The sequence below is a fragment of the Ranitomeya variabilis genome, chromosome 4 (genome assembly GCF_051348905.1).
Source record: "Ranitomeya variabilis isolate aRanVar5 chromosome 4, aRanVar5.hap1, whole genome shotgun sequence".
NCBI classification, from domain to species: Eukaryota; Metazoa; Chordata; class Amphibia; order Anura; family Dendrobatidae; genus Ranitomeya; species Ranitomeya variabilis.
The window spans coordinates 770,417,189-770,433,824 of NC_135235.1; the positions used below are offsets into that span (position 1 = coordinate 770,417,189).

General features: G+C 43.1%; 1 protein-coding gene across 1 annotated transcript in view; it reads left to right on the forward strand.

The window, feature by feature from the left end:
- Nucleotides 1–16,636, forward strand: part of LOC143766940 (uncharacterized) — a 52,487-nt gene that overhangs the window by 19,749 nt on the left and 16,102 nt on the right. The gene's annotated exons all lie outside the window — the stretch shown is intronic.

Below are 16,636 nucleotides of genomic sequence, written 5' to 3' on the forward strand. Positions count from 1 at the left end.
TGAGTAGTAACCACTAAATGCAGAGAAGTCACAGATTCTTCTCAGTCACCGGCTGTGGCTGCTTTATCGGTGGTGTAGTCCGGCCGTATTACCATGATCACCATTTTGCCTCTAGACCACAACATTCTTCTCCACCCAAAACTGTTCAAATGACTTTGGGCATTGAAAGCCCTTTTCTATAGAACTTACAACCTGGAGGATCCACCTACCCCCTGTGTTAGGAGATGCTGTTACCTGCCCAGATCTGTAAACTACAACCCCTTGCAAAAATTATGGAATCACCGGCCTTGGAGGATGTTCATTCAGTTGTTTAATCTTGTAGAATAAAAGCCGATCACAGACATGGCACAAAACTGAGGTCACTGCAAATGACAACTTTCTGGCTTTAAGAAACAGTAAAAGAAATCAAGAACAAACAATGTGGTAGTCAGTAATGGTTTCTTTTTTAACCAAGCATAGGGGAAAAATTATGGACTCACCCAATTCTGAAGAAAAAATTATGGAAAACAAGCAAAAAAAACCCTCCAACACATCACTAGTATTCACACAGTACTCTTCATCAATCTGCCTCCTACTTTCTCTGGTTTCTGTGGCCAGATCAGCTTTGCAGGTTGGAGCCTTGTCATGGACCATTTTCTTCAACTTCCACCAAAGATTTTCAGTTGGATTGAGATCCAGACTATTTGCAGCCATGACATTGACCTTATGTGTCTTTTTTGAAGGAATGTTTGCACAGTTTTTGCTCTATGGCAGGATGCATTATCATCTTGAAAAATGATTTCATCATCCCCAAACATCCTTTCAATTGATGGGATAAGAAAAGTGTCCAAAATATCAACATAAACTTGTGCATTTATTGAAGATGTAATGACAGCCGTCTCCCCAGTGCCTTTACCTGACATGCAGCCCCATATCATCAATTACTGTGGAAATTTGCATGTTCTGTTCAGGCAGTCATCTTTATAAATCTCATTAGAACGGCACCAAACAAAAGTTCCAGCATCATCACCTTGCCCGATGCAGATTCGCGATTCATCACTGAATATGACTTTCATCCAGTCATCCACAGTCCACGATTGCTTTTCCTTAGCCCATTGTAACCTTCTTTTTTTCTGTTTAGGTGTTAGTGATGGCTTCCGTTTAGCTTTTCTGTATGTAAATCCCATTTCCTTTAGGCGGTTTCTTACAGTTCGGTCACAGACGTTGACTCCAGTTTCCTCCCATTTGTTCCTCATTTGTTTTGCTGTATGTTTCCTGTTTTGAAGACATATTGCTTTAAGTTTCCAGTCTTGACGCTTTGATGTCTTCCTTGGTCTACCAGTATGTTTGCCTTTAACAACCTTCCCATGTTGTTTGTATTTGGTCCAGATTTTAGACACAGCTGACTGTGAACAACCAACATCTTTTGCAACATTGTGTGATGATTTACCCTCTTTTAAGAGTTTGATAATCCTCTCCTTTGGTTCAATTGACATCTCTCATGTTGGAGCCATGATTCATGTCAGTTCACTTGGTGCAACAGATCTCCAAAGTGTGATCACTCCTTTTTAGATGTAGACTAACGAGCAGATCTAATTTTATGCAGGTGTTATTTTTGGGTATGAAAATTTACAGGGTGATTCCATAATTTTTTCCTCAGAATTGAGTGATTCCATAATTTTTCCCGTCTAATTGTCCTAAAAACGTAACCATTACTGACTATCACATTTTTTGTTCTTGATTTCTTTTAGTGTTTCTTAAAGGCAGAAAGTTGCCATTTGAAATGACTTTAATTTTGTGCCATGTCTGCGATCTGCTTTTTTTCTACAATATTAAACAACTGAATGAACATCCTCCAAGGTCGGAGATTCCATAATTTTTGCAAGGGGTTGTATAAAGCCAAATGACAGCGTACGTAGGATGTGCTGACAAGATAGAAAATCACTTGAAGAAAAATATTCTGATGGTCCTGTAAGAGAAAGCGGAGGGTAATGATGCTGTTGGCTTCCTAGAACCCGGAGATCCTATCGGAGGAATCTCCCTTCTCTCCCTTCTGTGCTGCTGAATGTGATCATATGGTCCCTACAAGACCAGGTCCAGTCTTTCTGGCCAAACTTCACCTTTATGATCGACAACATTAAATGTGCAGTGAGGCCAAGTGTGAATTTCTGGACAATAACAGAGTTTCCCTTTATCCGGACTTTTCAATTTGTATTAAAACCGACTAACTTCCAGGAGGATTGTGATAATCTACATAAACCCATCACACCGGTGCCATGATATATCTCTGAGCTGTGCGTGGCTGATGGCTGTAATATACATTTATTCCCGCCTGCAGGAGATGTGTTGGCTCCAGCCCTGGTTTCATGGATTCACTCCACCTCATAAATTACATTGTTTTTGATCCTAAGAAATTCAGATTACTGCACAATCTCTCCTGAAATGGGAGCAATATTATTTTCTCTAATCTTCTGGTCAGGATTCGTAGTAGCTCCAATGGTCCACCATAAATGAATGCAACTCTGGTTTACTGTTGTGTAATCTGTATTTGTAGTTTTCAGTTAATGAGATTCTCGTACTGTGGGCGGGGATGTGGGTGGGGCTTTGTGTTGCTTGTGGGCGGGGCTTTATGTGGTGCTCTGGGGCGGGGCTTTGTGGTGCTCTGGGGCGGGGCTGTGGGCGACAATTAATATGGTGCTCTGGGGTGGGGCTTTATGTGGTGCTCTGATTACATATTCATCTATATTGGCTTATGACGTCACTGATCCCTCACTGACCTGCCCCCCATTTTTACATAATGCATATTATAGCATTGATATTAATGTTGATAATGCCTATAAAAAATTCACAGTAAAGGAATAGTAATGGAGCAAATTAGCGTAGGTAGGGGCACAAGGACTGCCCATGGCTGTGCCCCTTAGCTGGTGGTAGATATATTGGATGAAGGCTCTAAACCAATTGGGAATGGTACTTTTACGGATTTGAAACCAGATGGCACCAGGATGCCTCCCTTGTCTGCTAATACAAGTGTTGATATATTTATGCAATTGGTGTTAAGTGACCTAAAGAAACTTGACAGTGGAAAAAAGAAAACCAATTCAAATTTATCACATGACGAAAGAAGGGCCTTAGATGCCCTATCAGCAAAGAGTGAGTTAGTGATTAAGCCAGCAGACAAGGGGGGTAACCTGGTGGTCCTGGACCATACTAATTATAAGGACATGTGTCTTAAAATACTGACCGATACATCGACCTATGGAGTATTACGTAGTGACCCTACTGAAAGATTTAATGCTGAACCGAACAGCTTATTGATGTTGTCCTATGGCAAGGCCTTGATATCAAAGAACCAAAGGGACTTTGTGACAGAAGACACCAACTATACCTGTCTTTTATGCACTTCCAAAGGTGCATAAGGGATTGTCACCCCTCAAGGGACGGCCGATAGAATTGTTTCGTGACACAATCTCGCAGAACTCTGGTGTCTATGTAGATAGAATCCTGAGACAGTTTGTCACAGCCTTGCCATCATATATATGGGACACTTCTGATCTATTGTTGAAAATTGAGGATATCACAGTGGACAGGGACACTTTTTTAGCGTCAATAGACATTGAGGCCCTATACAGTAGCATCTCCCATGACATGGGTTTAAAGGCTGTCGATTTTTTTCTGAGATCCAGGGGTGTTCAGTTTATGGAACATAATCGGGTCCTAAGTCAACTCATTCATTTCATATTGACCCACAATTATTTTTATTTGACAGGAGATTCTACCACCAGCTCAGGGGCACAGCCATGGGCAGTCCTACGCTAATTTGATTCTGAGAACCAGAAACACATGGGCCACTTGCACATTGAACAAGTCTATAGGAACCTGTTCACACCACCAGAAAACTTGAAGACACAAAAAAGCACAGTGAGGTCAAAAATACTCTGTTGTAAAAAAATCACAGTAATCAGCAAGTGCTAGTCAAAAGATGTAAAGAAAACAGGGTATTTAGTTGATACGTTTTTTTGCAAAAAAATGTATACTAAGCTGCTCCACCAAATCGTCAAGGTATACCCTTATAGAGCAGTCCTAACTAATGTATAAAATCCCTATCTGATATATTTAAAACCTGATCATCTGTATAGTACCTGTATAAGCAGGGTTCAGAGAGGGAATATCCATGTGGACCTGCTAGATGGAACAGCTTTAGTGCAAATGACCCACAAAGGAGTGGTGGACTCCCCAGTCTTGTAGAAACAAGAGAACAATTATAGAACCAGAAACACATGGGCTACTTGCACATTGAACAAGTCTGTAGGAACATGTTCACACCACCAAGAAACTTGAAGACACAAAAGAGAACAGTGAGGTCAAAAATACTCTGTTGCAAAAAAAAGTATCAACTAAATACCCTGTTTTTTTTCCATTTTTTGACTAGCACTTGCTTATTACTGTGATTTTTTTTTTTACAACAGAGTATTTTTGACCTCATTGTGCTCTTTTGTGTCTTCAAGTTTCTTGGTGGTGTGTGTGAACATGTTCCTACAGACTTGTTCAATGTGCAAGTAGCCCATGTGTTTCTGGTTCTATTCTCTTGTTTCTACAAGACTGGGAGTCCACCACTCCTTTGTGGGTTATTTGCACTTAAGCTGTTAAATCCAGCATGCCCACATGGCTATTCCCTCTTTGAACCCTGCTTATACAGGTACTATACAGATGATCAGGTTTTGAAATACATCAGATAGGGATTATATGCATTAGTTAGGACTGCTCTATATGGGTATACCTTGACAATTGATGGAGCAGCTTAGTATACATTTTTTTGGCAAAAAAACGTATCAACTAAATACCCTGTTTTTTCCATCTTTTGACTAGCACTTGCTTATTACTGTGATTTTTTTTTTACAACAGAGTATTTTTGACCTCACTGCTCTTTTGTGTCTTCAAGTTTCTTGGTGGTGTGAACATGTTCCTACAGACTTGTTCAATGTGCAAGTAGCCTATGTGTTTCTGATATTTTGATTTTGTGGACCGGTAATGTTCCTTCTTTCAACAAATTTGTTCATTATCTCAATATTAACAACATGGGTCTTAAATTTACGTCGGAAATTGATCCAGAATGGTTTAATGATGTCAAATGATCAAATAATATATGAAAGTTCATAATCTGAGTGGTGACTCAGCTCATATAGACTAAATATCTTGTGCTGGCGCATATATATCTTTTGGATGCCATTAGTAGTAGTAGTATGTAGTTAGTAACACAAAGTGGGGATTGTACATAGTTCCAACGAGATGCTCCTGTACCTGCATACTCGGATGAATTCCACTAAGATGCATGTGAACCAGAAATACAGGTACTCGTTGGTGGAACGCAGTTGAGACGCATGTTAACCAGAAGTGTTGTTACACACTTCCGTTCTGACGCTCGGGAGATCGGGGGAGTCTGCGCCTGCGCGCGGTGAAACATGCCACATATTCTGTGCTTGCGCTGGATAGATCCCCTTAGAACACAATGTTGGAGATTAGATAGTTCCGCATCGCCACAATCGAATGGAGTGCAAACACAGGCAGGGACGCCAGAACTTCCGGTATGTAACACGCACGCCGGACCACACAGATGTTCTCGGTCCACTAAACAATGGAATATATATTTGGAGCATACTGGGCACTTTGTCGAGAGGGGAATCACCCTGTGATCTGATGACTGTATCGCTATGGACACATGATTAGGGTTGAGCGAAACGGATCGGACAAATTCAAAAGTTGCCGACTTTTGGCAAAGTCTGGTTTCATGAAACCCGACCCGATCCCAGCGTGGGATCGGCCATGCGGTACGCGATCTTCGCGCCAAAGTCGCGTTTCGTATGACGCGTTCAGCACCATTTTTCAGCCAATGAAGGAGCGTGGGCAGCATGATGACATAGGTGTCAGGGGCGTGCACGCCTATCGCCATCTTATCGCTTGTGCTGCGATTTGCAATGTGCAACAGCAAAGCGATTTGCAATGTGCAACACCAGCTTTGCTGTGCAGGGACGGAGGAGAGAGAGAGAGATTTCCCATTGACTTGCATTGGGTTTCGGTCGATCCCCGACTCTTTGCGATAATCGGCCGATTTCACTCGACTCGACTTTTGAGAAAGTCGGGTTTCACAAAAACCGACTCGATCTTAAAAAAGTAAAAGTTGCTCAACCCTACACATGATGATAACTAAGCTGAGTTGTTTTCTTTAACATGTATACTCTTGATGAACTTAATGTTGAGAGGGAAAACGCATTGAGTTCTTGTATGTACATGTTGTAATGGGTCAGTGCCATTTTGCAGACGATGGAGATGATTTGGTATATCTAACTTTAGAGGTTCTATTTGGGTGAGCGATACTGTGAGGAGCCTATGGGGGTGGGCTCTACACGGGATGAAACTTTATACCCTGTTATTAACTTATATATCTAAGTATTGGCATGACTTTGATGCCACTAATTAAACTCCCCTAATCTCCCTTCATTAGCTATATGTTGGCCCATAGTTTATACCATTTAACAGGCTACATCAGAGCACTTTAGGTTTTTCCCAACATCCCTGCCGTCAATCACCATATTAGGATTCTTGTTTGGGACAGCCGTCGAGGAGCGGAGCACCATTGTCGTTCATCTTCCAAATTAGGGTGCCAACCTCCGCTGTCAGACAGGGACAAGATAGGGTTTGTACAATCATTGCCCCCTTATCTTGATTTTCATTATTCTTGCTCCCGCCTTCAAAATCCCCTATTTGGAAATTAAATAAGATTTTTTCTACCCCGCTCCAAGTGTGATTAGAAGGGACAGTCGACGTGGAGCGGGGGCGCCATTGCGCAGGATCTAGGGTGCCAACCTCCGCAGTCAGGTAGGGTTGTTGAGGCCTTGATAATGCCTATAATATTGTGGCTATTGGGAGGCTTAGAAAAAAAAATTACATCCATCAAAATGACACCAGCGGCGCCTGTCCAGTAGCATCTATCTCTTATAGATTCTACTGCGCAGGCGCCACCATCGACCTTATGACCTGTCATAAGCCAATACAGATGCATATGTAATCAGTGCACTACATAAAGCCCCGCCCACAGCCCTGCCACAGAGCATGAGAATCTCATTAACTGAAAACTACAAATGCAGATTAAACAACAACCACAAGACGGATTTCATCACCAGGTATCGGTGTAATCAGTATAACGGCAGCGACCTGACAGTGTCTGTAGTCACTGAGCACAATCCTGCTGACAGGTTCCCTATAAGACATCTCCGCTCTGCACTATTATACACAGTTCTCTATAAATGTGTAATATTTCTTCTTGAAACTCATCTGACAGAAAATCTTGGAGCTTCCAATAGTTTAGATTGTGAAGTCACCGAGCCCCGTGCTCTAATTACCCCAGAGAGGTTTCACCACTAGCTCCTCATTTATTACTGATGGAGACTGTTCAGTTTGAGCATTTCAGTAGATGTTATTGTCTATAGTCAGTTTCTGATTACAGTAGTGTCCAGAATCCTCTGATTTATCCTCTTCTCGCGGCCAGTTTTGTGTTCTTAATCAGGCCCCATTTTTACAATCTGACGTGGTCACTTTATGTGGTGATAACTTTGGAACTATTCACAAAGGATAATAGAAAACAAATGGATCTTACAAATTATTTTCCAGCTTCTCACAATACCCTACATACGATTGTACACTACTCTCTGGGCACACGGCAGTGTTCAGAAGGGAAGGAGCGCCATTTAGCTGTTTGACTGCAGATCTAGCTGGAATAGTTTGCAGACACAATGTATTGGGAGCACTGTTCGTGGTCAACTGGCAGCTCAAAAGATCTCCACCATGAACATGCTTGGCACTATCTTCTCTGCTTTCCATATCCCAAGGATTGCCTTGCTCATCGCCCTTTAACAGCCTTGCATGGATTTGGACTTGCACTGGGACCCCTAGGCTTGGACCATGGTGTTACCTGCTATTCTGTGGTATTAGATGGCAAGAAGAATAGTCAGGTAGCTGGGTCAGAACCAGAAGGACAGAATACAGAATCAGAAGACACAAGAGTAGTTAGCAAACAGGCCACGGTCACAACAGTAAACAAATACACAAGCCGCAAGCTGAGCACAGAGGACTGAACCGGAGGAGAACAACGCTGTTTCTGGCATATTCCGGCCATGTGCTTTGAGCTTTAGTAGGGTGGGGTACTTTCCAGTAGGCTGAAGTAGGGAGCAGATTACTCCAGCTGGACAGCAGGAACAGATCCCAGATGAGATTGGACACACCATATGCAGAAGCACCCGGCGCACCCAGGCAAATTCCGGGGCCCTGAGCGGGCGGGTGGGCCCACTTGCAGTTAGGGACACCGGCGCACTATGGACCACTGTCTGTGCCTGTACCTGCTACTGGGCCCCCCCGCCTGTTCTGGGCCCCGACACTTGTGATACTTACCTCTCTCATCTCCATCGCTGCAGCGTCTTCCGCTTCTCCTAACTTTGACGTTCAGGACACAGGGCACGATGATGTCACATTGGTGCCCGCTCTACCTCAGCAGTCACAGTGCAGAGAGCTGGAAGAGAGCGACGCTGAGGAATTCAGAGCAGAGCAGCTGCCAGCGATGAGAGGTATTTATTTTTTTCTTTTTTTGATGTTTGGAGCACCATGTATGGGTCCATCATAAATGGAGCATTATATGGGGCCTATCATTTGGAACATTGTATATGGGGCCCATTTATACACTGGAGCATCATATTTTGGGCCCATCATATATGGAACATTATATGTGAGTCTGATTACACACTGAAGCATCATATATGAGGCCCATTATACACTGGAGCATCATATGGGATCAATTATATATGGAACATTATATGGGCCAATCATACAATGCAGCATCATATATGGGGCTGATTATATAAGGAGCATTATGTGAAGCTCATCATGGAGCATCATATGGGGCCCATTATATATGGAGCATTATATGAGGACTATTCTGTATGGAGCATTATATAGGGCCCATTCGGTATGGAACAATATATGGGGCCCATCATATACTGTATGAAGCATTATATGGGACTCATATTGTATGGAGCAATATATGGGGCTCATACTTTATAGGGCCCATTCTATACAGTATGGAACATTATATGGGACCCATTATGAATGGAACTATATGGGGCTCATTATTCGTTACGGAGCATTATATGTTGCCCATTGTACAATATGGAGCAATGTATGGGGCCCATAGTACTGTATGACGCAATATATGGGGCTCATTATTCTGTATGGAGCACTATGTGGTGCCAATGATACTGTATGGAGAAATATATGGGGCTTATTAATCTGTATGGAGCACTATGTGGTGCCCATAATACTGTATGGAGGACTATACTGTCTGGTTTCTGACCTATTGTATAATTTACAACAGACATCAGTCGTGTAATGTAAGAAGTAAGTGAAATCTTGGGCATTGTACTATACCTATGTTTCTGTGCGGTATCTGTGCATCATGAATTGCTCTATGTGTTAAAAGGGCCCACTGAGACTCTTTCGCTCGGGGTCCACGAGAACCTAGAGCCGGCCCTGTGCAGAAGCCCTAATATGACTAAATGACTGAAAACCAGAATATTCAAAATCCCCATAAAGTGATTCCATTTTATAAATTAATTCACTGAGGGTTATAATCTATACATATGTGGTCAAAATTGTTGGCTCCCTGTTGTGAATTCTGCTCTTGGGCTCCCTCGGGTGGTTGTTAGTGGTAGTGCAGTTGTCTCTGGTAGGGCAGGTGTTTCTGCTGATTGCAGCTCTATTAGGTATTTAGGTGTGTAGGATCCAGCATTCCATGCCAGTTGTCCATTGTTCATGGAGGGATTGCATCTCTGTTTGGCTCCTCATGCCCTGCTGTCAATTCAGCTAAGATAAGTGTCTGTTTTTTTGTCTCTGTAGCACGCATGCAGTGTGCTTTTCTGTTCAGTGCAATTTATTGTGTTTTTGTCCAGCTTAGACTTTGTTTGGATTTTTCTGTCATACTGGATTCTCTGGAGATGCAGATATACATTCTATGTCTTTAGTTAGATGTAGAATATTAGTATTACCTGCTGTGGATATATTTAGGGTTTTAATACTGACCGCTTAGAATTCTGTCCTATCCTTTTCTATTTAGCTAGAAGTGCCTCTTTTGCTAAATACTGTTTTTCTGCCTGTGTGTGTCTTTACTCTAATATTCACAGTCAATATTTGTGGGGGGCTGCCTATCCTTTGGGGTTCTGCTCTGAGGCAAGATAGTATTCCCATTTCCAACTTTAGGGGTATTTAGTCCTCCGGCTGTGTCGAGGTGTCTAGTGTTGTGAATTCTGCTCTTGGGCTCCCTCCGGTGGTTATAAGTGGTAGCGCTGCTGTCTTCGATCACTGCATTTCATCAGGTGGGTCCACTTAATGCAATCCACTGGGCTATTTAGTTTTGTTTGACCCTTTAGTCAGTGCCAGTTGTCCATTGTTCCTGTAGGATTCACATCTCTGCCTGGTCTCTCCTGCTTGGCTGTTCATTTCAACAAAGATAAGTTCTGGCTTTGTTTTTGCAGTCCACATGCTGTGGGCCTTATAGTTCAGTGCATTTCTATGTTTAGTCTTGTCCAGTTTGGTCTGTATAAGGACTTGCTCATCCAAGCTGGTATCTCTGGAGATGCAGATATACCCTCTATATCTTTAGTTAGATGTGGAGATTTTGTATTTTCTGTGGTGGATATTTTCTAGTGGTTTAATACTGACCGCATAGTACTCTGTCCTATCCTATCTATTTAGCTAGAATGGCCTCCTTTGCTAAATCCTGATTTCAGTCTGTGTATGTTAATTCCCTCTCCTCTCACCGTCAATATTTGTGGGGGGCTGTCTATCCTTTGGGGATTTTCTCTGAGGCAAGATAGTTTTTCCATTTCTTTCTCTAGGGGTATTTAGTCCTCCGGCTGTGACGAGGTATCTAGGGAGTGTCAGGAACATCCCACGGCTACTTCTAGTTGCGGTGTTAAGTTCAGGGTCCGCGGTCAGTACAGGTACCACCTTCTCCAGAGTACGTCTCATGCTGCTCCTAGGCCACCAGATCATAACAGTACAACTGGCCCACAATGAGTTAATTGCTTCTCAAAAGAAGGGAAGGAAAGTGCTGAGCCATTTTTTTTTTCTGTAGTCTGTTGTGTCTTTTTTTCCCTCTTTACCTCTGGGTGGCTCAGGAGTTTGGCGCTGGCATGGATGTTCAGGGATTGGCTTCTCATGTGGATCAGCTTGCTGCTAGAGTACAGGGTATTTCCGATTATATCGTTCAGACTCCGGTTTTAGAGCCTAGAATTCCAACTCCTGATTTGTTTTTTGGGGACAGGTCCAAATTTTTGAGCTTTAAAAATAACTGTAAACTGTTTTTTGCTCTGAAACCACGTTCCTCTGGTGATCCCATACAGCAGGTTAAGATTGTCATTTCTCTGCTGCGCAGTGATCCTCAGGATTGGGCATTTTCACTGGAATCTGGGAATCCGGCTTTGCTTAATGTAGACACCTTTTTTCAGGCACTAGGGTTATTGTATGATGAACCTAATTCACTGGATCATGCTGAGAAGACCTTGTTGGCCCTGTGTCAGGGTCAAGAAGCGGCAGAATCATATTGCCAGAAATTTAGAAAATGGTCTGTGCTGACTAAATGGAATGAGGATGCCTTGGCGGCAATTTTCAGAAAGCGTCTTTCTGAATCCGTTAAAGATGTTATGGTGGGGTTCCCCACGTCTGCTGGTCTGAGTGATTCTATGTCTCTGGCCATTCAGATTGATCGGCGCTTGCGCGAGCGCAGAGTTGTGCACACTATGGCATTGTCCTCCGAACCGGAGTACTGAGCCTATGCAGTGTGATAGGATTTTGTCTAGAGCTGAACGACAAGGATTCAGATGTCAGAATAGGTTGTGTTTTTACTGCAGCGATTCTGCTCATGTTATAAATATGAAGGGGGCACCACGGATTATATAATGGGATCACCCTGACCTCCAAAACAGTACATCAAAAAACAACAAAGAAAAAGACGAAGGTCATATGAATGGGGATCACCACACTTTGGATTTAGCAAAAAGTAGAAACAATTTTATTATGCTGCAAAAACACATGAAACACGCAATACAGAAAACAGACAGTTAAAAACAATTAAAAAAGCAACACACTTGTTCCTTAGAACCATGGCCCTTAATAAGGCCTGCACCTGCGCTATGGCAAATAGGGCAATGTCACATAGCATGAATACCTATATGGACACCACTGTACATACACTTAGTAATGCAATGAAATAGGCCCACAATAAAGTATACCCGGTGATCACTATGAGAGACAATCCTCTGACCCTGTATCATAAGCACCGTATACACCAGAGGGTTCTGCCATAAGTGCAGACTAATGTTCTCCCTCATACAGGCATGACCCTCACTTTAGCATGCACAGAGGTGAGTGGCCTCACACAAGTCACTGAATAAGGTCTATAGGTAAAATACCGAACATAGACCTCCATGTGTAGCCATACCATACAATACCATGGACATGTGCAGCCAAGTGGATAGCGCAAGTGGAAGAGGGACCCAACGCGTGTCGCCCCGCAAAGGAGGCTTCGTCAGGGGTACCGACCACTGTAACTGTTTTACCTTATATGCAGGTTCCAATAAAGTTTACCAATTGCAGCTGTGTGTGAGCTGCCGCGTGTAGGCTTCAGTGAAAAGACTTCCTGGTAGAAGGTACAACTGCGCAGATGCGCACAGTAACCACCCCCTACCAAGGTGCCATAGTAACCCAGTGTGTATAAACAATACCATATCTGCATGCAGAGAGACTCGTCTCAAAGATTTATCTACCATACACTGGGCTGCAGTGTTTGCGGAGAGAGAAGATAACTATGTAAACATACTTTGCCTGCACACCCAAGGTCTCCGTGATCTGTAGTCACTTCATGTAAACGTGCACAGGCTTGAATGGAGTGCTTCCTGGTAATGGACTCGACTGCGCAGCTGCACACAGTGACAGCCCCATGCCCAGGCACCATGGTAACACAGCGTACACACACAGTGTTGTGTAACCCTGCAGGAACTCACATCTCAAGAGCAATACGCAGGTGTCAGGAATACCTGTCTTACGCCGGCTGCAATATCAGCAGAGACAGAAAATCTATATAGACTCACATCACTTGCCTGTCAGAGGTACCCATAATCTGTGGCCACCCCATATAAACGTTCGCAAGCTTGAATGAAGTGCGCTACGCTACGCTATGTCCATGTCCCAAGGTGTACGTTGGACAGACAACCCAAGAATTTAGGAGACGTATCCAACAACATTTCTCTAATATTACAACGGCCCGGAGTGATAACAACAAAGGGAAGACTTTGACGTCGGTGGCAGCGCATTATCTGGAGGCACACGGTGCTCATTGGAAAGGAACCAAGGTCATGGGACTAGAAGGGGTTCGGACCAACATTAGAGGTGGAGATATCTCTTTGGATCTCCTGAGACGGGAATCAAAATGGATTTATGAACTGAACAGCGTTACACCATTTGGCCTTAATGAGGACTTGCTCTTTACGGGCTTTTATAAACAGCTTTAAATAGTTATTATAGTGTTTGGTTTTGCTTTGTGACTCTCTAGGTCTAAATTGTACCTATATGGACATCACTTTTGCCTATTTGGACACCACTCCAACGTTATATATTTTTTTGATTTAGTTCAATATCTAGGTGTGTTTTGGAATACCAGCGGCGTTGCATTTGAACCTGGCTGGCGGGATTCATATGTCCTCATGCATCTGGGGGCCTGTAGTACGTGTTCTATATGTCATCTACATGGCAGTTTTGTTTCCCAGATTAAGCCCTATAGGGATATGCACATATACCTTGGCTTTTTTTTTTTTTTTTTTTTTTTTTTTTTTTTTTTTTCTCTCATAGCATAATTGACATAAGCTATCTGTAGGATAGGCTTGTCTATACCGGCATGATTCGATCGTTATTAGATAATAGTTTATTCTTATATTTTGCAAGTGACACCTGCGCCTTCTTACTCTTATATTCTTATGTGTGTGCATATGGGATTATCATTAGTACTTCCGTGTTTTGGGGTAGGCTATTTTTCTATACTAGCCATTTCTAAGACAGGCATGTTTAACATCTGCATGATTTTATCATGGCTAGATATCATTCTATCTTTAGAACTTGCAGGTGACATCTGCGCCTTCTTACTCTGAAATATCTATGTAGAATTGTATTCCGGGGTAGATGTTCACCGTTCTCTGTAGCTCTATAGCCTATATGTGGGCCCCTTGGATGGGTACAAATTAGGTATATGGCTATTTTGAATATTTTGTGCAGTCCAGTGCAAGACAGGTATCTTTGATGCCTGTGTATTGCTTTCTGGATGTGAATCCCTACAGGGCTGCACAGCACTATTAGTATATGCTGTGTTACCATGGTACCTTGGTATGAGGTAGTCATTGTGCGCGTTGCGCAGTTCAGCTTACTACCAGGAAGCACTTCATTCAAGCTTGCGAACGTTTATATGGGGTGGCCACAGATTATGGGTACCTCTGACAGGCAAGTAATATGAGTCTATATAGATTTTCTGTCTCTGCTGATATTGCAGCCGGCGTAAGACAGGTATTCCTGACACCTGCGTATTGCTCTTGAGATGTGAGTTCCTGCAGGGTTACACAACACTGTGTGTGTACGCTGTGTTACCATGGTGCCTGGGCATGGGGCTGTCACTGTGTGCAGCTGCGCAGTCGAGTCCATTACCAGGAAGCACTCCATTCAAGCCTGTGCACGTTTACATGAAGTGACTACAGATCACGGAGACCTTGGATGTGCAGGCAAAGTATGTTTACATAGTTATCTTCTCTCTCCGCAAACACTGCAGCCCAGTGTATGGTAGATAAATCTTTGAGACGAGTCTCTCTGCATGCAGATATGGTATTGTTTATACACACTGGGTTACTATGGCACCTTGGTAGGGGGTGGTTACTGTGCGCATCTGCGCAGTTGTACCTTCTACCAGGAAGTCTTTTCACTGAAGCCTACACGCGGCAGCTCACACACAGCTGCAATTGGTAAACTTTATTGGAACCTGCATATAAGGTAAAACAGTTACAGTGGTCGGTACCCCTGACGAAGCCTCCTTTGCGGGGCGACACGCGTTGGGTCCCTCTTCCACTTGCGCTATCCACTTGGCTGCACATGTCCATGGTATTGTATGGTATGGCTACACATGGAGGTCTATGTTCGGTATTTTACCTATAGACCTTATTCAGTGACTTGTGTGAGGCCACTCACCTCTGTGCATGCTAAAGTGAGGGTCATGCCTGTATGAGGGAGAACATTAGTCTGCACTTATGGCAGAACCCTCTGGTGTATACGGTGCTTATGATACAGGGTCAGAGGATTGTCTCTCATAGTGATCACCGGGTATACTTTATTGTGGGCCTATTTCATTGCATTACTAAGTGTATGTACAGTGGTGTCCATATAGGTATTCATGCTATGTGACATTGCCCTATTTGCCATAGCGCAGGTGCAGGCCTTATTAAGGGCCATGGTTCTAAGGAACAAGTGTGTTGCTTTTTTAATTGTTTTTAACTGTCTGTTTTCTGTATTGCGTGTTTCATGTGTTTTTGCAGCATAATAAAATTGTTTCTACTTTTTGCTAAATCCAAAGTGTGGTGATCCCCATTCATATGACCTTCGTCTTTTTCTTTGTTGTTTTTTGATTCTGCTCATGTTATTTCTGATTGCCCTAAGCATACAAAGAGAATCGCTAGTTCCGTTACCATCAGTACTGTACAACCTAAATTTCTGTAATCTGTGACCCTGATCTGCTCATTATCGTCATTTTCTGTCATGGCATTTGTGGATTCAGGAGCCGCTTTAAATTTAATGGACTTAGAATTTGCCAAACGTTGTGGTTTCCCCTTGCAGCCTTTGCAGAACCCTATTCCTTTGAGGGGTATTGATGCTACACCGTTGGCTAAAAATAAACCTCAGTTTTGGACACAGCTGACCATGTGCATGGCGCCAGCCCATCAGGAAGATTGTCGTTTTCTGGTGTTGCATAATTTGCATGATGCTATTGTGCTGGGTTTCCCATGGTTACAGGTACATAATCCGGTGTTAGATTGGAAATCCATGTCTGTGACTAGTTGGGGTTGTCAGGGGGTTCATGGTGACATTCCTTTGATGTCAATTTCCTCTTCCCCTTCTTCTGAAATTCCTGAGTTTTTGTCAGATTTCCAGGATGTATTCGATGAACCCAAATCCAGTTCCCTTCCACCGCATAGGGACTGTGATTGTGCTATTGACTTGGTTCCAGGCTGTAAGTTCCCTAAAGGCCGATTTTTAAACCTGTCTGTGCCAGAACATGCCGTCATGCGGAGTTATGTTAAGGAGTCTTTGGAAAAGGGGCATATTCGGCCATCTTCTTCACCATTGGGGGCAGGTTTTTTTTTTTGTTGCCAAGAAGGATGGCTCCTTGAGACCCTGTATTGATTATCGCCTCTTGAATAAGATCACGATCAAATTCCAATACCCTTTGCCTTTGCTTTCTGATTTGTTTGCTAGGATTAAGGGGGCTAGTTGGTTTACTAAGATTGACCTTCGAGGGGCATATAAT